We start from the raw sequence: 19,238 nt of genomic DNA, 5'->3' as shown, positions 1-19,238 counted from the left end.
ACACCCCACCTTACTAATGCAGGGTTATGATATTGATAACATGTTCTCTATTCGACTTTTGCAGAAACATTATTTTCTCAGCCTGAGAAAATAATGTTTAGTTTTTTTAATCTCTTACCATGTGCCTGACACATTGCAGGAGGCCTGAACTAACCATTATTCACACAATATTATCATACATCTTTTTGAACCCATTCACAAATGAAGCACTCATAGCTACCTCCAGCAACCCATTACACTCATTCACCACCCTCCAAGCAAAAAGAAAAGCTACTTCCAACACACTTGCTAACTACAATCTCACATAATTCCTACAGGTCACTCTTGTTCTCTCACTTCCTGCCATGTATTGAAAAGTCACGTCAATCCAATAAAACCTGTTTAATGACTTATATTTCACATGATTTTTCCTTTTACCTATTCTCATGGGGTTTTCCTCATCATCTCTCTCTCTCTTTCCCTCTCTCAAAATTCAATAAATTTAATGACTAGAAGCCGAAAGATACCAAAATAGAAAAATACTATTATTTGAGGGCACAACTAGTTTCATCTTCTTAGAAGACTTCATCAGGTGCATAACATGAAAAGAGAAATACAAAAAACATACATTACAAGAATATACATACAGTAACAGCTATAAACATAACTAACATTTTGTTCTTCAGCTATCCAGCTTAGGATCATGAGATCATGCCTATGTGCCCAACAATATCATGGCATCGATGCCTTTAAATGTTAGCAATACATTTACCAGTTAATTTACAGCTGTTACTCCCTCGTAATGTGTGTGTGTGTGTATTTATATACATATATATATATATTTTTTTTTTTAAATTTCTCTTTTCCTGTTATGCATCTGATGAAGTCTACTAAAAAGATGAAACAAGTTGTGTGCTGAAATAATAAACAGTGTTTTTTTCTATTTTGGTATCTCTTAGCTTCTAATAATTAGATTTATTTTAATTATGTCATATAACCAAGTAAATCCTTCACATCAAATGTATAATTTTTTTTTTTTTTAAATATCATTCCTATACATGATAGGCCATAAGGCCTACAGCAAAACAGTCTGTGGGCTGGGGTCAAGAGGAAAGTAATCTACTGATATTCTTCTTGAAGAATATCAGGTAGATCCTGCCTTAGCAATCTATTAACTTTTCATAATAGAATGACATCTGAGTTGGACAAAGGAACTGGCTACACAGTGGTACTTCTGGATTTTGCTAAAGCTTTTGACAGGATACCCCATAGAACACTGTTATGCAAATTGGAGCAGATGGGAATGGATACTAATTTGGTGATATGGATAGGAGAATGGCTCAGGGAGAGATACCATAAGGTGGTGTATGGAGGAGCCGAGTCCAGAATGAGGCAGGTGATCAGTGGTGTGCCTCAGGGCTCTGTGCTTGGGCCATGGTTGTTTAATTTGTATACAAATGATATAGGAAATGGCTTAAAGGGAGATATTCAGTTTGCTGATGATGCAAAGTTGGGTAGCGCAATAAAAAATCAAGCTGATGTCGAAAGTTTGCAGGATGATTTAAATAAGCTGGTAAAATGGACAAAAGATAATGGATGTCAGTTCAATGTGGAAAAGTGTAAAGTCATGCATTTTGGGATTAAAAGATTACCAGCTGTGTACTACATTGATGGAAAGGTACTCCAAGAGATTGATGAGGATAGGGACTTAGGGGTGTTGGTAGATAGGGAGATGAAGTTCAGAGGACACATTACTAAGGGTGTCCAAGATTGCACATAGGATTACTTGGTTGTTGAGGAACACACTGACATCCATAGATAAAGAGGTTTTTATTCCCCTTTATAAAGCGTTGATACTTCCACATTTGGATTACTGTGCTCAGGTTTGGTCACCTGGATTCCTTGGAGATGAGGAGGCTGTGGAGAGGGTTCAGAGAAGAGTGACCAAGTTGGTGAGTGATGTAAAAAATGCTCCCTACATTGATAGATTGAGAGCTTGTGGATTGCAGAGATTGGTTGATACGTGAAGAAGAGGGAATATGATAGACACATTTAAATTACTGAAAGGTTTTTATAGGATTGATGCGGGGGAAATGTTTCAACTGTGTGATAGTGATGGAAGAACAAGAGGTCATCTCTGGAAATTAAAGAAGAGTGTGGTTAACAAAGGTGTCAGAACAAGGTTTTTTGCCTGGAGGGTGGTGAATGATTGAAATTCATTGCCTGACTTAGTTGTGAGCTCTTCGTCTGTAAATGAATTCAAGAAGAGATACGACAGATATTGTTTTGCTAGTTTGGACCTCCCGCGATGAGTCTGCTGACTCCATGGATATACCCGTAATAATAATAAAGAACTGGAGGTTGTAGTCCTTGTGAAATGCTTCATGGAGAAGGTTATTCCACAGAACTGACACAGATGGAATGAAAAACGACCGGGAAGTAACAGGTTTGGTGAGGCTGCAGTTCAGCTGTAAAAGGGTGTTGTTAAGCATATCCTGCTTGTATTCCTATAGGTTTAGCACAAGTGGGAGCATAATAGACACTAATTCTGCTGAACTATGGAAATATCTGCAGAAGAGACAATGCAGAAATTGATAATCTACAATACACTAGCTGACAAGAGTCTGTGAGTGAGGGGTATCAATCAAGTTAAATGCTGATTTCTGGACTGCATTAAGAATTTTTTGAGAAGTCTTAAGTGCACCACCCCAAATGCAAGAGAGCAGTAATCCAAGGTTGGGCAGATTTGAAATTTATATAGAACAAGCAACTGGACAGATGAGAAGTAATATCTTGAGCGAAAAGTATGCCAGCGGTCAGTTACAGGAAGTTTTCTGGAAGTTGAAGTGATGTGATTATAACAGGAAAGACTAAGAGTAAGTGGAGAATAAATGAACAGAAAAAAACTGTGTTTTAAAAACAATTAAGATTAGATAAGATTACTGTTGTACCATTGCAGGATGGTAGGAAGATCTGTATGTTTGGTGTACTTATATAAGAGATGATCTTCAAGCTCAGGATGTTCGAGCATTGCCAGGTTTAGCACATGAGTAGGACGAGTGGAGAGCACTATGATCAACAAAGCTGTGAATAGGAATTGTGGTCAGTTAGAGAAGATCACTGATATAAGGAAAAGGATTGGTGAAATAACAGCACCCTAAGGAACATCGGAACAAGTAGTGAAGAACGAGAGGGATAACTGGCAATCCAATTACAGAGAAGCAGATCATTGGATAGTCATTTGCTGAGAAATTTTCAATGCCAAACCCTATCAAATGCCTTTGAAATTTCAAGTGCAATAGCACATTTCTCCAAACTTTTCCATGGCATGTGCCCAGTTGTGGTTAACATAGGCCTGGAGATTTGAGGTGGATTTTGATTGGTGACATTCATTGACTGTTGATGACCTTCTCTAATTACTTTGGACAATACTGAGATGCGAGCAACAGGTCTATAGTTGGATGGTACATGCATTACTTTTTTGTTTTTAGGAATTGGCTATATGTGGGCTTGCTTCCATGCTGTAGGATGGATGCCAGCTGAGTATGATATAATGTACACTACTTGGAAAGAAGTCAATGGACACCAGAGGTGTGAGAAACATACAGCCATGTGCCCATCTTAACAAGATGCAGAATCGCTTTTCATTGCAATGACTACAGCAATCCTATGGGGCATACTTTCCACAAGTGTACAATAACAATCAGTGGGAATTTTGGACCATTCTTCATGTAGGTATGTAATAAGGTCCTGGATTGTAGTAAGGCAGACATCCCTTGACCTCACCCAATAATCCAGTTCATTCCACATATGTTCAGTAGGGTTGAGATCAGGGCTCTGATCTGTGGAAGCCAGTCAAGTGTGGTAACGTTGATATCCGCAAACCATGCAGTTACAGCAGCAGCCTTATGATAGAGTGTATCCTCAAAGAGATAATGGCCAGTTCTGTAGAAATGCCACAAAGTACAAAGCATTGCATTGTCCAGAACAATTCAGATACCTCTGAGATTTCAGTGTTCGTTGCACCACAAACAGAGGTCTGGGGCCACACCAAAACCCAACCATCTGCTCAGTAGAGGGTGTGGTGTGATCGTTGCTCTATAACACAGCTTCTTTCCAAGCTTCAAGATCCCACTGTACATGTGCTTTACACCACTGAAGACTACACTGCATATTGGTTCAGGTAATGTGCTGCTTGCATATTTTGGTCCTACCATGGAAACCCGTGTTGTGAGCCTGAGTTCCGAGTGTTTAGTGAAGATTCATGTTCCAATCAATACCCTGAACTCCACATTCAATGTGTGAACCCACGATTGCTGGTTGTTTTAAATATTATTCTTCATAGCAAGTGATTGTGGTGGGTCATTCACTGTGGATAGCACTTAAAATTAACTCTGTTCTTCCATCTCAGTATGGTATTACTGATTGACCTGGGATGGCACAATTTGTTGTCAACAATTTGCCAAACAGATAGGCCTGCGACATGGCATCCTATCATAATGCCTCCTTCTGTTTCCTTCTTGTGGCCATTTCACCTGGACACAGTTGCACTGACTTGGGAGCATCATATTTTTCCAATTTATACTGACTACAAACATGTGACTCATTACATGATATGATGCACCTTGCACATGGCGCGTCTGTTGACTTCTTTTAAAGCAGTATATAGATGATAAAGAACATGTGTTAGTTCAGGATCGCAACTCTTAAACACAATCTGGAACAAAAGCCTTTATGGTATCCAGGTGGTTCTTGATTCTTCTGATGTCTTCCATGTAGAAGACATGAGAAGAATTATCCAGGAGTTCATCCTCATCTTTGGTGATATTGCAATACCACCATTGGGATGAGAAAGAGGTGGAAAATGGACAAACGTTACACCTAACTGCTTCTACAAGGGACAAGATAACAACTCCCATTAGCACAGGTAGTGAGTTTTCTAAACTGGGACCTATCAAAATCTTTTTTTTTTTTTTTTTTTTTAAATGATGCATTTGCAAGCATTTTGATCTTCAGTGTAAGGCTGTGAGTGAAGCTGGGGTTCTTGATTCAAGTCACTTCAAATAAGCAGTTTACTCCTCTTGGCTCGCACTGGCATAATTTTTTTGGTAATGGATATAGGGTGCAAATTTTTAACAACGCGAAGAATGAAAACTACCATTCCTACATTTCTATCATTAAATCACAACAAGAATCTGGATCTGAAGAATGAAAACAGTAGTCAGGCCATGGAAAGGAGGAATAAAAAGACACAGAGATTTTCCCACTCGGCAGCGCTGCAATGTAAGAATGTGAATGGCTGAGAGGAGGATGAGCCACAAGAGATGAAACTTGGATGAGATTGTGATCTGAATTACCATAAGAAAAAGTAATCTCAACAGATTATCTGAAAGTAGAACTTGTTAAGAAAAGTTCTAGGGTGTTGGGTGTGTCGAGAGGATTGTCAGGGGAACCCTGATTAGGAGATGTTTTACACTGCTACTTATAGCAAATATCTCTGCTTCTCTTCTAGCTTGGTAGGGCTGGAGGAGAGTAAATAACTTAAATCTACTAGTAACAAAAAAAAAATGTAGTTAACAAGACATCAGTGTACTTTGTATATATATATATATATATATATATATATATATATACAGTCACCCACGACTTATGCGAATCCGGAGTTATGTGGTTTGTTATATGTACGTATTCCCGTTCCGCTTCACCACTAGTCGTATCTTTCAGGTGCCAACCGCATTCACCAGTGTCGCACATGCTGTGAACAAGCACTGAAGTGTTTCGTGCAGTCTCCATTCATACACGATTTTTATAGTCTACAAACCTTGCGATTGTTTAATGTTATGTTCTTGATAAAAATTTTATCACATAAAAAATAATAATATCATCCAAAAGAAGCAAGTTCGATTCTTCTACAACTAGCAAGAAAAGAAAAACATTGACTTTGGAAACAAAACTCAACATTATTAAGGATTTTGAAGGTGGAATGAAAATTTGTGAGCTAGCAAAGAATTTCGATCTACAGGAATCCACAGTAAGAACAATCATAAAAGAAAGGTTTACAGATTTTGGAGGACATAGATTCTAACGAGGAACAAATTGTAGCCACAAGGCAAGGAATAAAAAAATCATTAGCTTGTTATGAAGAAATTTTGCATGACAAGAAAAAGACATTATGCTGTCAGACGAATCTATTAGATTTTATGAAACCATCGACATCGAAATAACTTTCTTTTTTTTATCTACGAAAAACTACAATTATGATTATAGTTCTTAAAAAATATAGGCGTATTTGTAAACCTTTGGTCCCAATTGTATGTTTGTATATATAAATTACATGCAAAATTATACCCCGAGTTATGTGAATTCGACTTAAGTGCTTTTTGTTGGTCCCACCTACCACGTAACTTCGGGGGTTTTACTGTATATATATATATATATATATAAATTGTTATAACTCATGTTTTAAAAACGAAATGTTATGATGACAAAATAACTGAATACATTATTTAATTCTTAGTACACATTACACATAATTATACAGAAATATCCTTTTCTTTAAACATGGGTTTGAAATCTATGCCAGAAACACTGTCTATTTACATAAAGGCTTCATATGACCTCCAGCATGTCTTTTCTTGAATAAAGTCCTGAAGCGAGCAGCCATTCATATGTATGATCAATAAATCATTCCAGGGTTAGATTCACGGATGACCTCAACTTCACTTTTATTAGATTCATTTGACTGAAACAGCCTTCATATGGCAATGCACTTGCTGGTATAATGACTACAATTTCAAGCAGTTTAGAGAGAAATAAATATCTGTTATTATTCATTGTTCTTTAAGAAAGGTCTTGTATGTTTAAATGCTTCCCCACAACTTTGAACTCGTTACTACTCTTCACCAAATTTTCCAAAGCTGTTTCTTCATTATCATCAAAACATTTGCCAAAATTTACCCAAAGGAAAGGAATCCCAAAATTTTCTCTTTCTCAACATTTTCGAAATCTTCAGGTCCAGTAAATTTGAGACAGCTTTAACAATTTTGGATTCAATTTAATTAAATATGTTTATCAAAACATTGTTCTTTCATCTATTAGATTTTTTTTGTTCAACATTTGAACAGTTGTTTACATGCATTGTATGTGTTAATTTTCTTTAACAAGCCTTTGGATGTTGCAGCATCATCCCTTTTTACATTACCTATTTCCTCCTAAATTTATTAGACACCCATTTTATTGAATGCGGGTATATAACTGAACATCAGGCTTGTTTGTAGCATTGCTGCTACTTTTCCCAATTCTTTTAGTTTTTTTTAATTCTGATTAAAGATTAAATTTTTTTTTACTAGCGTTTCAATTTCAGCAACAAAAGGAACATCTTTAATACAACTGAAAAGAACCAATCAAATTATGAGCAATATAATGTGCTGATATAAGATCTGGCACATCTCTCTTCAATTTTTCTACTAGTGCATTAATTTTTTCCCAACATGTTACCTCCTCATCTGTTCCAATGCCTATTAATCAATTACAAGAGAATAACTTATTCATTTTGTTCTCTAACGTATCAAAGTACCTTGCAGCTGTTGAGCTTTGCAGAGGGATTGCAATAATAAATGCCTCTGTTTCCGATTTTTATCTATGTATCTCATTTGAAATATCAGTATGAGTATTTAGAAGAATACTCACTCTGCTGGAGTCTGTGATTTCCTTAACTAATTCTTGTTTATTAACATCAACATTAACTGACATGTCATTTTGATACTTTGCTAAATTAATTTAATAAGTTCTTATTATGGCTCTATAAGCCAAAATCGAGCTGATCTCCTGTATTAGTTTATTCCAATCCTGACTGTCCAAAACTTTACTTCTCCTTAACTAATTCTTGTTTATTAACATCAGCATTAACTGACATGTCATTTTGATATTTTACTAAATTAATTTAATAAGTTCTTATTATGGCTCTATAGCCAAAATCGAACTGATCTCCTGTATTAGTTTTTTCCAATCCTGACTGTCCAAAACTTTACTTCTCCAATTTGTACATTGTAATATGATGTTGCTGTCTTGAATAAATATCTGTCCAAGTTTTTCTTTTGGTCTTTTTACTTTAATACCAAGTATTTTACTACTTATTGGCTTTTTAGAAATACTATCATTTTCCATATGAAAAACATACCCTGCCCACTGCAACTTTTTGAACTTGATTGTGGGTTTATATTATTCTGACCTCCATGAAGTCAGATATTTTTCTGATACTCCAGAGACAATTATTATTCACTGGGCCAAATATTTTTCTAAGGATTTTCCTTTCAAAAGCTGAAATTGAATTCAGCTTGACGTAAATATCCAGGTTTTGCATCCACAGGTAACAACTGGACAAACTATCAATTTATCTTATTATTAAACAAGACCTCATGGAGTCAAAGACTCATCTAGGAGGTCCTTTTATCTCATCATACCGTGTCTTAAACACATTCAAACTCCTTGCAGACACCACACTCTCAGGCAAGGCATTCCAATCACTCACAACTCTGCACGAAAAAAACCTGCCTCTCACATTCCCCTACTCACACCCTCCTTATACAGTTTCCAGGGATGACCTCTGTTTCTCCCCTGATCTCCCACTATTCTCTGTAGAACTTTTCCACCATTGATCCTATAACAACCCCTTACCAACTTGTAGGTCTCTATCATATCTCCCTTCTTCCTTCTCTCCACTAGACTCTGCAAATTACATCTTTTCAATCTTTCCTCATACCCGACATTCCAGAGACCAGAAACTACCTTAGTCAGTCGCCTTTGGACCCTTTCCAACATCTCTTCATCCTTCTGAAAACCAGGTGACCAAACCTGGGCACAATAGTCCATGTGTGGCCTAATCAAAGCCTTATACAATGGAACAAGAATCTCCCTACTTCTACACGTCAGTGTCCTCTGCATCATTCCCAGAAGCCTTTGTGTTGACTTCACAATTTTGGTGATGTGTTCCCTAAATTTTAGATCCTTATCCACTATCACCCCCAGATCTCTTATTTCCTCTACCTCCAACAATATATTCTCACCAAGCATAAATTCTACATCCCATCTTTGTTTTCCAAATTTTAAAACCTTACATTTTGCAACATTAAACTCGCATCCCCATTTCCAGGCCCAATCACTCAATCTATTCAAGTCTTCCTGTAAGGCCACAACATCTTCACTACTCTTTATGGTTCGTCCCAACTTTGCATCTGCAAACAACTGAATATTTCAATCAAAATCTTCACCTATACCATTAACATACAAGTTAAACAGAAATGGACCTAAAACAGACCCCTGAGGCACTCCACTAGTGACTTTCCTTTTCTTGGATATCACTCCCCCATACACAACTTGTTGATACCTATCAGATAGCCAGTCTCCAATCCAATGCACCAATCTAATATCCAACCCCATCTGCTCTAGTTTGACTGTCAACCTATCATGAGGTACTCTATCAAAAGCCTTTGCGAAATCGAAGTATGTTACTGTGTATCCTTTTCCTCTGTCCAAGGAAGCAGTCACTTTATTGTAATAAGTAAGTAGATTACTAAAACATGACCTCCCTTTAGCAAATCCATGCTGTCCATCAAAGATTATACCATTGTTGTCAACCCAACTCTGGATCCTAGTTCTCACAAGCTTCTCCAACAACTTAACCACAACACCTGACACAGAGATAGGCCTATAGTTTGATGCTTGAGTTCGATCACCTCCTTTATGAAGTGGCACAATCTTGCCCTCCTTCCACTCCTTAGGAACTTGACCAAGTGCAAGATTCGTATTAAAAAAATATGTCAAGGCAGGTGTCAACTCTCTGGCACATTCCTTCAGAATACGCAGTGATATATTATCAAGTCACACAGCCTTATTTACATCTAGTTTACTCAACTCCCCAAACACCTCTTGCTCACTTATAGTCAGTCTCTCCTCCCTATCATCAACTGCTCTTAATCTCTCCATGAAGTCACATTGACAAGATTGAAAGATCTTTATGAACTGCTCATTAAGTATCTCCACCACACATTCTGCACCAGCTTTTTTATACCATTTCCTCCAATCAATGTCATCCTTCCATAATCATTCTTTCTTTTGCTGGCTACATATCGAAAGAACTCCCTAGGATTCTTTTTGGCTTCATTAGCTAACTGCTGTTCATATCTCTCTTTAGCTACTCTCACCAACCAAGTCACCCTCCTTGCCTGGTCTTTGTAGACCTCATGAAATTGGTTACTTCCACTTCTCTTATGCTGCCTCCACAATGCCCTTTTTCTCTGTATCGCATGCTTAATCTCTTTATTCATCCATCTCACACCTACCTTATTTAACCTTCTCACCCATGGTACACATTTAGACATTGCATCTACTAAATAGTTTTTGAAAATCCCCCAAGCTGCATTGATCTCTTTTCCAGCTAACTCCTCATTCCATGCTACACCTGCAAGCTGTCTCCTGAGCTCTTCATAATCCCCCCCCCCTTGTAGTTCCACATATACCCTTTTTTCACAGGGGTCCTTGCACTGCTGGCAACCACCCAGGTAATCACCTCATGGTCAATTTCACCAATTGGTGGATGATTTGACACCTCATTTATAATTACATCCTCCGATGAGATGACCAAATCCAAGACCCTTAATCCTCGTGTGCCCTCTGTTACATACTGTCTGAGGTAGTTATCCCTCAAAAACTCAAGAAACTCATTTTCTTTACTTCCGGTTGCTATCTCTTCATTCCAGTCTATATTGCCATAATTAAAATCATCCATAATGATCACCCTTTTCTTATTTGCTTGGCTTATTTGACTACATTTGACTATCACCACCATCCACATTACCAGGTCTATAATAACATCCCACCAAGTATTTGATTCTATTCACCCTCTATCTCTATCTATATATATTTTACTTCAGTCTTCCAATGAATATCTTTTAAACCGAGTATACATGAGATAATAGATACACACCTTGCCTGATTCTCTCTCTCTTTCTCTATTCAATTGAGGCACGATCAATTCTGCACTTCCACCATCTCATTTGGATGGTTAGTGATCATGACTTCTAAACACTTAAATTGTTCCACTTTTTTGAATTTCAAGGTTTCCAATTTTCATATTTGTATCAATTAACTGATTCTGCTTGGTATTAATCATTATTTTGGTTTGTGTTAATTAATTTTACTCATATCTCTTATGCTGATTTTTCTAGTTCCAAATATGCTCCTTTTGCTTTATATTTAGTTCTTGACATGATGTTAATATCATTCATACATAAGCTACAATTTGCATTGATTTGTTTATCAGTGGTTTTAGTATATACTGGCAACAATCAAATAATATTCCAAAACTAAGTTAAAAAGTACTGAAGCTAGACCATCACCTTGTTTTAATCCTTGAGTTACTGAAAAGGGTTGTGTGAAATCATTTTGTATTTTAACTTGTGCTCCTGAATTTTCCATTATTAACTTTGTAAGTCTTACTAGCTTATCTGCTATTCCAAAGTGTATCATAAAATCATAATTTTCCTCTCTCAATGAAACCCTTGTTGGAAATCAACAAAAATCTGATGAATATTTATATCAAATTCCCAAAATTTCTCTGTATTATATTTAACTAGATGTATCTGATCAATTGTGGATTTGCCTTTTCTGAAACCTCCTTGGTAGTAAACAGTTATCTTTTCCATAAATGGGTTAAACTAATCTGTTCTTCAAAATAGATATAAATATTTTATATGCTGTACATAACAGAAGCTACTCAAAGTTTCATCAAAACTTCATCAAAAGATGTAGTTTTCCTACATCTTTTGATGAAGGAAAACTACCTCTGTAATTTCCACAAACTGTTTTATAATTCTTCTTATGTATCACACAGATCAGGCTCTTTCTCCACTGCTCTGGCATTTTCCTTTCTTCAATATAGTTAAAATAAATTCAAATATTTTGTCTTCTACTTTCTTTCCTGCTGTTTTTAGTAACTCTACAGGGATTTGGTCTATTCCTGGGGATTTTTCGTCCCTGAATGAATATATCATTAAGCTCTTGCCTTGATGGTAGCTCTACAGAATCACCTTCTCCAACTACCATTCAAGAAAATGATTTTGTGTTGCAGAGCTAACATTTTTTATTCAGCAATTCATGGAAATATTCTCTCCATCCGTTTTTTACTTTGTTTGTTAACATGTTTCCTTGTCCATCTCTGCATATATCTAATCCCAGCTTCTTTCCTCTTTAAATTTGCTTAAATGAATTATAACCTTGTCTAAGATTGCCCTTTGATCTATTGTGTACATCACTTCATTAAAGGCATGTCTTTTCTTCCATAATAGATTTTATCTGCTTCTCATCTCAGCTGTTTATATTTTTGTCTTGAGTCCTAGCTGTTCTTGCAGTAAATTCTTTATATGCTTTATTTCTTTTTATTACTTTTATTTTTATTAGCACATTCTTCATTTAATAAGTTGATTCCTTGTTAATTATAGAAGGTTGCTATCTTCTGGTTGGAAATAAAGTTTCTTTGAAAAATTCATTGGCAACTGCACCTGATCAAATAATTTGACAGTGAGTGAGTTGTTTTAAAATATATAAAAAAAAAAAATGTGTAAATTACACAAAGAAAATAATATATTTATAATGTAATTAATGAAATAAAGAGTCAAAAGGCTTCACTTCGGTGATTTTACTTGCTATATTCGGCATAAAACTCTTTGATTTCTATCTCAGAGTTTCTTATTTGGCTTTGAAATAATGTAGGATTAAATATCCCCTCAATTTAAATATTTTTAATGTATTTAAAACTAGGCTGAAAATTCATTTGAGTGTGACGTGTTGATTTCTGGAGCGCCGTGTGTGCGTACACACAAATTTTAAAAAATTTTTGAAAAGTTCTGTCTCAAAAAAATCATTTGAGACAGAACTTTTCTGCACACACACATAATAGCAATGATTAGTATGGTGTTTATATGGCTGACTACCAGTAAGTATTTAAACAGACCACCAGGCATCGAGTCAATTAGAATATAAAAACAGCGGGTGAAGGAATTAATAGTGGTTGTGGGCACATATGATTTGAAAGGAAACAAAAAGGCTGAGTGAGGATGTGAAGGAATTGCTTGAGGCAGCAAAAGAAAAGAGTGAGAGAGTTAGGATGGTGAGTCTGTTTCCGTGGTATGACAGTAAAGAGTATTGAAGGAGAGCCATAATTGCCAATGACTTTATGCGTGAATTATGTTTCACGAGTGGTGTGGAATTTGTGGATGTGTGGAATGAGTTTGATGGGCAAAAGGAGTTATATAAAATGGATGGTTTACATTTGAATGGATTTGGTGTACGGAGACTTGAAAAGGTGCTGTCGAATGTAGTGGAAGTGAATGTACAGAACCAGGGAAACTAGAGTTATTAAAGGGGGGGGGGAAGAGATATGCAGATTTTAGGGAGACAGTTGAGTGTGTGAATGTGTGTAATATGCCCAAGCGAGTAGGAAAGACCACGAATCAGAATGGGATAGTTAGTATAAGGCATCAAAATAGGGATGGGACAAATCGGCTTCTGAAATTCATGTATACAAATGCCAGAAGTATTAGGAACAAGAGGGAAGAATTTTTGGCCTTGGTTGGCACTTCTAGACCACAGGTTATTGGGATTAGTGAAACATGGCTGACAGAAGATGACACAGCTAGTGGGATTGAATGTGAGGGGTATGGTGTGTTCAGGAGAGACAGGGAGAATAAAATGGGGGGAGGTATGTTATTGATGATAGCAGATGAGCAACAGCCAAGTAGAATAAAAGTGGAACTGCAGGAAAGAGAAAAGAGCATATTTTAGGCTATTTGGTGTGAGATTGAAACTAGCAGAACAAAATACATAGTTGGGTGCTGCTATAGACCAGGTGATGGAATAGATGGTGGAGATAGTATGCATAAGCAAATAGAAGAAATGAGTGGAAGGAGGGTAATTATTATGGGAGATTTCAACTATGGTAACATTGATTGGAAGGAGGAGAGGACACATGGGAGGAAGGAATTGGATTTTATGCGGTTATTATGGGATAACTATCTGTGACAGCATGTAATGGAAAATACTAGGCGTCAGAGAGTGCTTGACCTGGTAACTGCATCTGAGAATTTGGCTGTAACGAATATGACCATGTTGCCACCAATTGGTGAGAGTGATCATGGGGTCTTGACTTGGGAGGTGGCTAAAGGTGTGGAATTTACAATTAAGGCAGGGTACATGTGGAATTATCGGGCTGGTAAGTATGACAAGCTTAGGAGATTGATTGGTACAGTGCCATGGCATGTACAACTGCAAGGGCTAGAAGTTGACAATGCATGGGAAGCAGTTAAGAAGTGTTTGCCTGAAGCAATGGCTGACTGTATACCTAGAGTCTGAATAATAAATCAAGTAGGAGTTAAATGGATGAATGACACTATTAAGCTTGAGTTGCAAAAAAAAAGAAACAACTATAGAGGGAATTTAAGGAGAAAGGTGATCGACAGGCACATGAACAGTATAAAGCCCAGGCCAGAAGAGTAATGAGTGTGGTAAGAAAAGCAAAAAAGGATTAAGAAAGAACATTGGCCATGCAGGCTAAAGACAATTGTAAACAGTTTTTTCGATATGTTGCAAATAAAAGAAAAAATGTATATGGTAGAATAATTTTAAAGAATGCCAATGGTAGGGAGATAACCGAATCAGTTGATATAGTTGAATTACTGAGCGAGCACTTTGCAAGAGTATATCATTCAAGTGGTGACACTGTAGAAATGAATGATTATATTAATCTTCATTTCTGCAATAGATTATATGGGAATTGTGGTGAATGAGGTGGAGGTGAGTAGTCTATTGCAAAACCTCAATGTCAATACATCTGTGGGATTGAATGGTACACCAGCTCATGTCGTACGTGAAGTCGCTAAAGAATTGTCAGTACCCCTGACCATTTTGTTTAATCTGAGTCTCGGATCTGGGTTAGTCCCAAAGGGATGGAAAGAGGGGAAAATAGATCCACTGCATAAAGAAGGTTCGAAGACTACTGCTGTAAATTAATGACTGATTAGCACATCAGGAATCATTGTCAAGGGCTTTGAGAAACTAGTCAAGAGAAGAATACAGCATTGGATAGATGAAAATGAGATACTGTATGGGGGGACAACATGGTTTTGTGAAGGGTAGATCATGCCTCAGTAACTTGCTCACGTTTTATAACATAGTGACGGCTGAACTGGATAAGGGTAATGGGTTTACAGCGATTCTACTGGACCTTGCCAAGGCCTTTGACAGGATGCCATATGGACCTCTAATCAGTAAACTGGAGCAGATGGGGATGGATATAGGATTGGTGAGATGGATAGGAGGGTGGTTGATGGAGAGATACCAGAGAGTGGTTTATTCAGGAGTGGAGTCCAAAAGACGGCTTGTGACTAGTGGTGTGCCGCAGGGCTCTGTTCTTGGACCACTACTTTTCAATTTGTTCATTAACGATATAGGAAGGGATTTCAGAGGAAGTGTTCACTTGTTTGCTGATGATGCAAAGTTGGGTAGGTAGAGCAATTGTGAGTGCACAGGATGTCAAAATTTTGCAGGAATATTTGGATAGTTTGGAGGACTGGGCTAGGGAAAATGGATGTCAATTTAATGTGGCAAAGTGTAAGGTTATGCATTTTGGAGTGAAAAGATTAGCAGCAGTATATCACATTGGTGGAACAGTGCTCCAGGAGATTGATGAGGCCAGGGATTTAGGATGTTGGTGGATAGAGAGTTGAAGTTTAGGGGGCAAATTGCAAAAGTGGCTAAATCAGCTCATCAAATCACTTGGTTACTGAAAAATACTTTAACCAGCAGAGACAAGTTATTGTTCCTCTATATTCAGCTCTGATGAAACCCCATCTGGACTACTGTGCCCAGATATGGGTGCCAGGGTTTCTACTTGATGGGGAGGATGTGGAGAGGATCCAGAGACGAGTGACCAAGATGGTGGCAGGTCTGTGGAATGAACCTTATGAGAACAGATTGAAGATTTGTGTGTTGCAAAAATTGATTGATAGGCAGAAAAGGAGTGATATGATTGAGACATTCAAATTACTGAAGGATTTCTATAAGATCAATCCAGAAGATATTTTTGAGAATAGGACTGGTGGTGGGAGGACTAGGGGCCATACATGGAAGCTGGGCAAGAATGTGGTTAACAAGGGTGTTAGAGCTAGCTTTTTTACTTGGAGAGTGGTAAATGAGTGGAATAAGCTGCCAGAATCTGTTGTGGGTGCTATGGCCGTGAACGATTTGAAGGCGAGGTATGACAGATACTGTGTGAATGTCGAATAGTTGTTCTTGACACGATGTTAGGGCCTCCCTCGATGAGTCTGTCGACTCTTTGGAGTTGACCGAAATAATAATAATAATCCCTGATGATAGCACACTAAAAACTAGTAACGAGCTGCGCCGATAAATGTACATATGTCTCTGAAACAACAAGAATTAACCAGGTAGAAGTTCAATGAATGCTGAGTAGCACTGCTATTGAATACTACACCGCTTCAGAGAAAAAAATTGTGGGATCGCATATATGCTTAGCGAATGAAGACGGTTACGGCTTTCGCATGTCATCGGATGAAAGTAAATATTGATTATCTTTGAAAAAACAGCATATTATTATTATTATTATGGGCAACTCCAGGGAGTCATTAGACTCATCGAGGGAGGCCCCAAATCATATTCATCACAGCTATTCTACATTCATACAGTATCTATCATACCTCGCCTTAAACTCATTCACTGTCACAGCATCCACCACAGAGTGTGGGAGCCCATTCCACTCATTCACCACTCTACAAGTAAAGAACCCAACTCTAACACCTTCACTAACCACACTGTTGCCCAGTTTCCATGGATGTCCCCTAGTCGTCCCACAACCAGCCCTGTTCTCAAAAATATCTTCTGAATTAATTTTATAGAAACCCTTCAGTAATTTGAATGTCTCCTCCTCCGCCTATCAACCAATTTTTGCAACCCACAAATCCTCAACCTGTTCTCATAAGGTTCATTCCACAGACCTGCTATCATCTTGGTCACTCACCTCTGGATCCTCTCCACCTCCTCCCCATCAAGAAGAAACCTAGGTGACCAAATCTGGGCACAGTAGTCGAGATGAGGTCTTATCAAGGCTCGATACAGAGGATCAATAACCTGCTTGTCTCTGCTTGTCAACGTATTCTTCAGCAACCAAGTGATTTGATGAGCTGATTTGGCCACTTTTGCAATGTGCCCCCTAAACTTCAACTCCTTATCCACCAACACTCCAAAATCTCTGCCTCATAAATTTCCTGGAGTACAGTTCCACCAATGTAGTAATCTGCTGCTAATCTTTTCACCCCAAAATGCATAACCTTGCATTTTGCCACATTAAATTGACATCCATTCACCTTAGCCCAGACCTCCAATCCATCAAATCATCTTGCAAAATTTTGATGTCATCTGCATTCACTATTGTCCTACCCAACTTTGCATCATCCGCAAACAAATGACCTGTTCCTCTCAGATCCTTTCCTATATCATTAATGAACAAATTAAACCGCAGTGGTCCAAGAACAGATCCTTGTGGCACACCACTAGTCACAGGCCGTCTTGTGGATTCTACTCCTGAATAAACCACTCTCGGATATCTCTCTGTCAACCACCCTCCTATCCATCTCACCAACCCTATATCCATCCCCATATGCTGCAATTTACTGATTAGAATTCCATGTGGAATCCTGTCAAAGGCCTTGGCAAGGTCCAGTAGAATCACCGTAAACCCATTACCCTTATCCAGTTCAGCCGTCACTGTGTTATAATACGTGAGTAAGTTACTGAGGCATGACCTACCCTTCACAAAACCATGGTCCCCGATACAGTATCCCATTTTCTTCTATCCAATCTTGTATTTTCCTCTTGACTATTTTCTCCTAGACCGTTATAATGATTCCTGTTATGCTGATTGGCCAGTAATTTTCAACGGTAGCCTTGGAACCACCTTTATGTAGCGGAACTATTTTCCCCTCTTTCCACCCAATTGGTACTGACCCCAACCCAAGGCTCAAATTAAACAAAATGGTCAAGGGCACTGACAATTCTTTAGCCGCTTCACGTACGACACGAGCTGGTATACCATCCAATCCCACAGATGTATTGACATTGAGGTTCTGTAATAGACTAGTTACCTCTACTTCTTTCATCACAATTCCAGTATAAGCTGTTGGTTCTTCCATTCCTGCAATGTCACCACCTGGATGATATACTCTTGCAAAGTGTTCGCTCAGTAATTCCATATATCGACTGATTCGGTGCCCTCCCTACCCTCAGCGTTTTTTAAGATCGTTCTACCATGAACATTTTTCCTTTTACTTGCAACATATTGAAAAAACTGTTTGGGATTCTCTTTAGCCTGCATGGCCAATTTTCTTTCGTAATCCGCTTTCGCTTTTCTTACCACCCTTATTACCATCCTGGCCTGAGCTTTATACTGTTCCTGCGCCTGCTGGTCACCTTTCTCCTTAAATTCCCTCCACAATTGTTTCTTTTTTTGCAGCTCAAACTTAATAGTGTTATTCATCCATTTAACCCCTACTTGATTTATTATTCGGAATCTTGGTATACAGTCAACCATCGCTATAGTAGAGCATATCACAAAATATAAATTATAGCAAATAAATAGAAAATTAATAACGGAAAAACTCACGTAAAAATATTATTTATTACTATGATTTTCGCCTGAGTATCACAAGCATCATCTGTACATGTTAAGCTACAATAACAGGCAATTTCGAAAAGCGCCTCCTAAGTAGCTAATATAAGATAACTAAAAAGGTCAATAAATTTCCTAACTAAAAAAAAAAAAAAAAGTTAGGAAAGATTAGCTGATGTATAAAGTATTATTTCCCATAGAGGGGATAGACCAGTGTTTCTCAACGTTTTTTGGATCATGCCTCACCTCAACGTCTCAAAGATTTTGATTCCCCCCCTAGCATAATAGTCAACCAAGTTCTGAAAAAGTATAATATAAATATGTATAAATATGTACATGTACATTTTCTAATTGTCCCTCAAAATATTCAAATTGCACCCTGTGGGGCGTAGACCCCACGTTGAGAAACACTGGGATAGACGTAAACATTCGGATCTGTTTAAGTTAGGAGAGTGAAGTAAAGTTTCACATGTTTCTTTATAAAGGCGTTCCATGAGGAACCGACGTTTGTGAAGGACTCTTG

At 37.7% G+C, this 19,238-nt stretch overlaps 1 protein-coding gene across 1 annotated transcript in view; it reads right to left on the bottom strand.

Moving 5' to 3' along the window:
• The window catches only part of LOC150099150 (uncharacterized), an 87,258-nt gene extending 68,494 nt beyond the window's left edge, over positions 1–18,764 (bottom strand). Inside the window, 1 exon segment of the mRNA XM_090404270.1 lies at positions 18,710–18,764. The gene's annotated coding sequence lies outside the window, so the exon portion shown is untranslated.
• Between the last annotated feature and the right edge of the window lie 474 nt (positions 18,765–19,238).

This window comes from Typopeltis vanoorti, chromosome 14 (assembly GCF_054136105.1).
Source record: "Typopeltis vanoorti isolate ZY-2024b chromosome 14, IOZ_Tvanoo_1.0, whole genome shotgun sequence".
Classification (NCBI taxonomy): Eukaryota; Metazoa; Arthropoda; class Arachnida; order Uropygi; family Thelyphonidae; genus Typopeltis; species Typopeltis vanoorti.
Note: the sequence above shows the minus strand (reverse complement) of the source record. Positions and strands in the feature narration are given on the sequence as shown.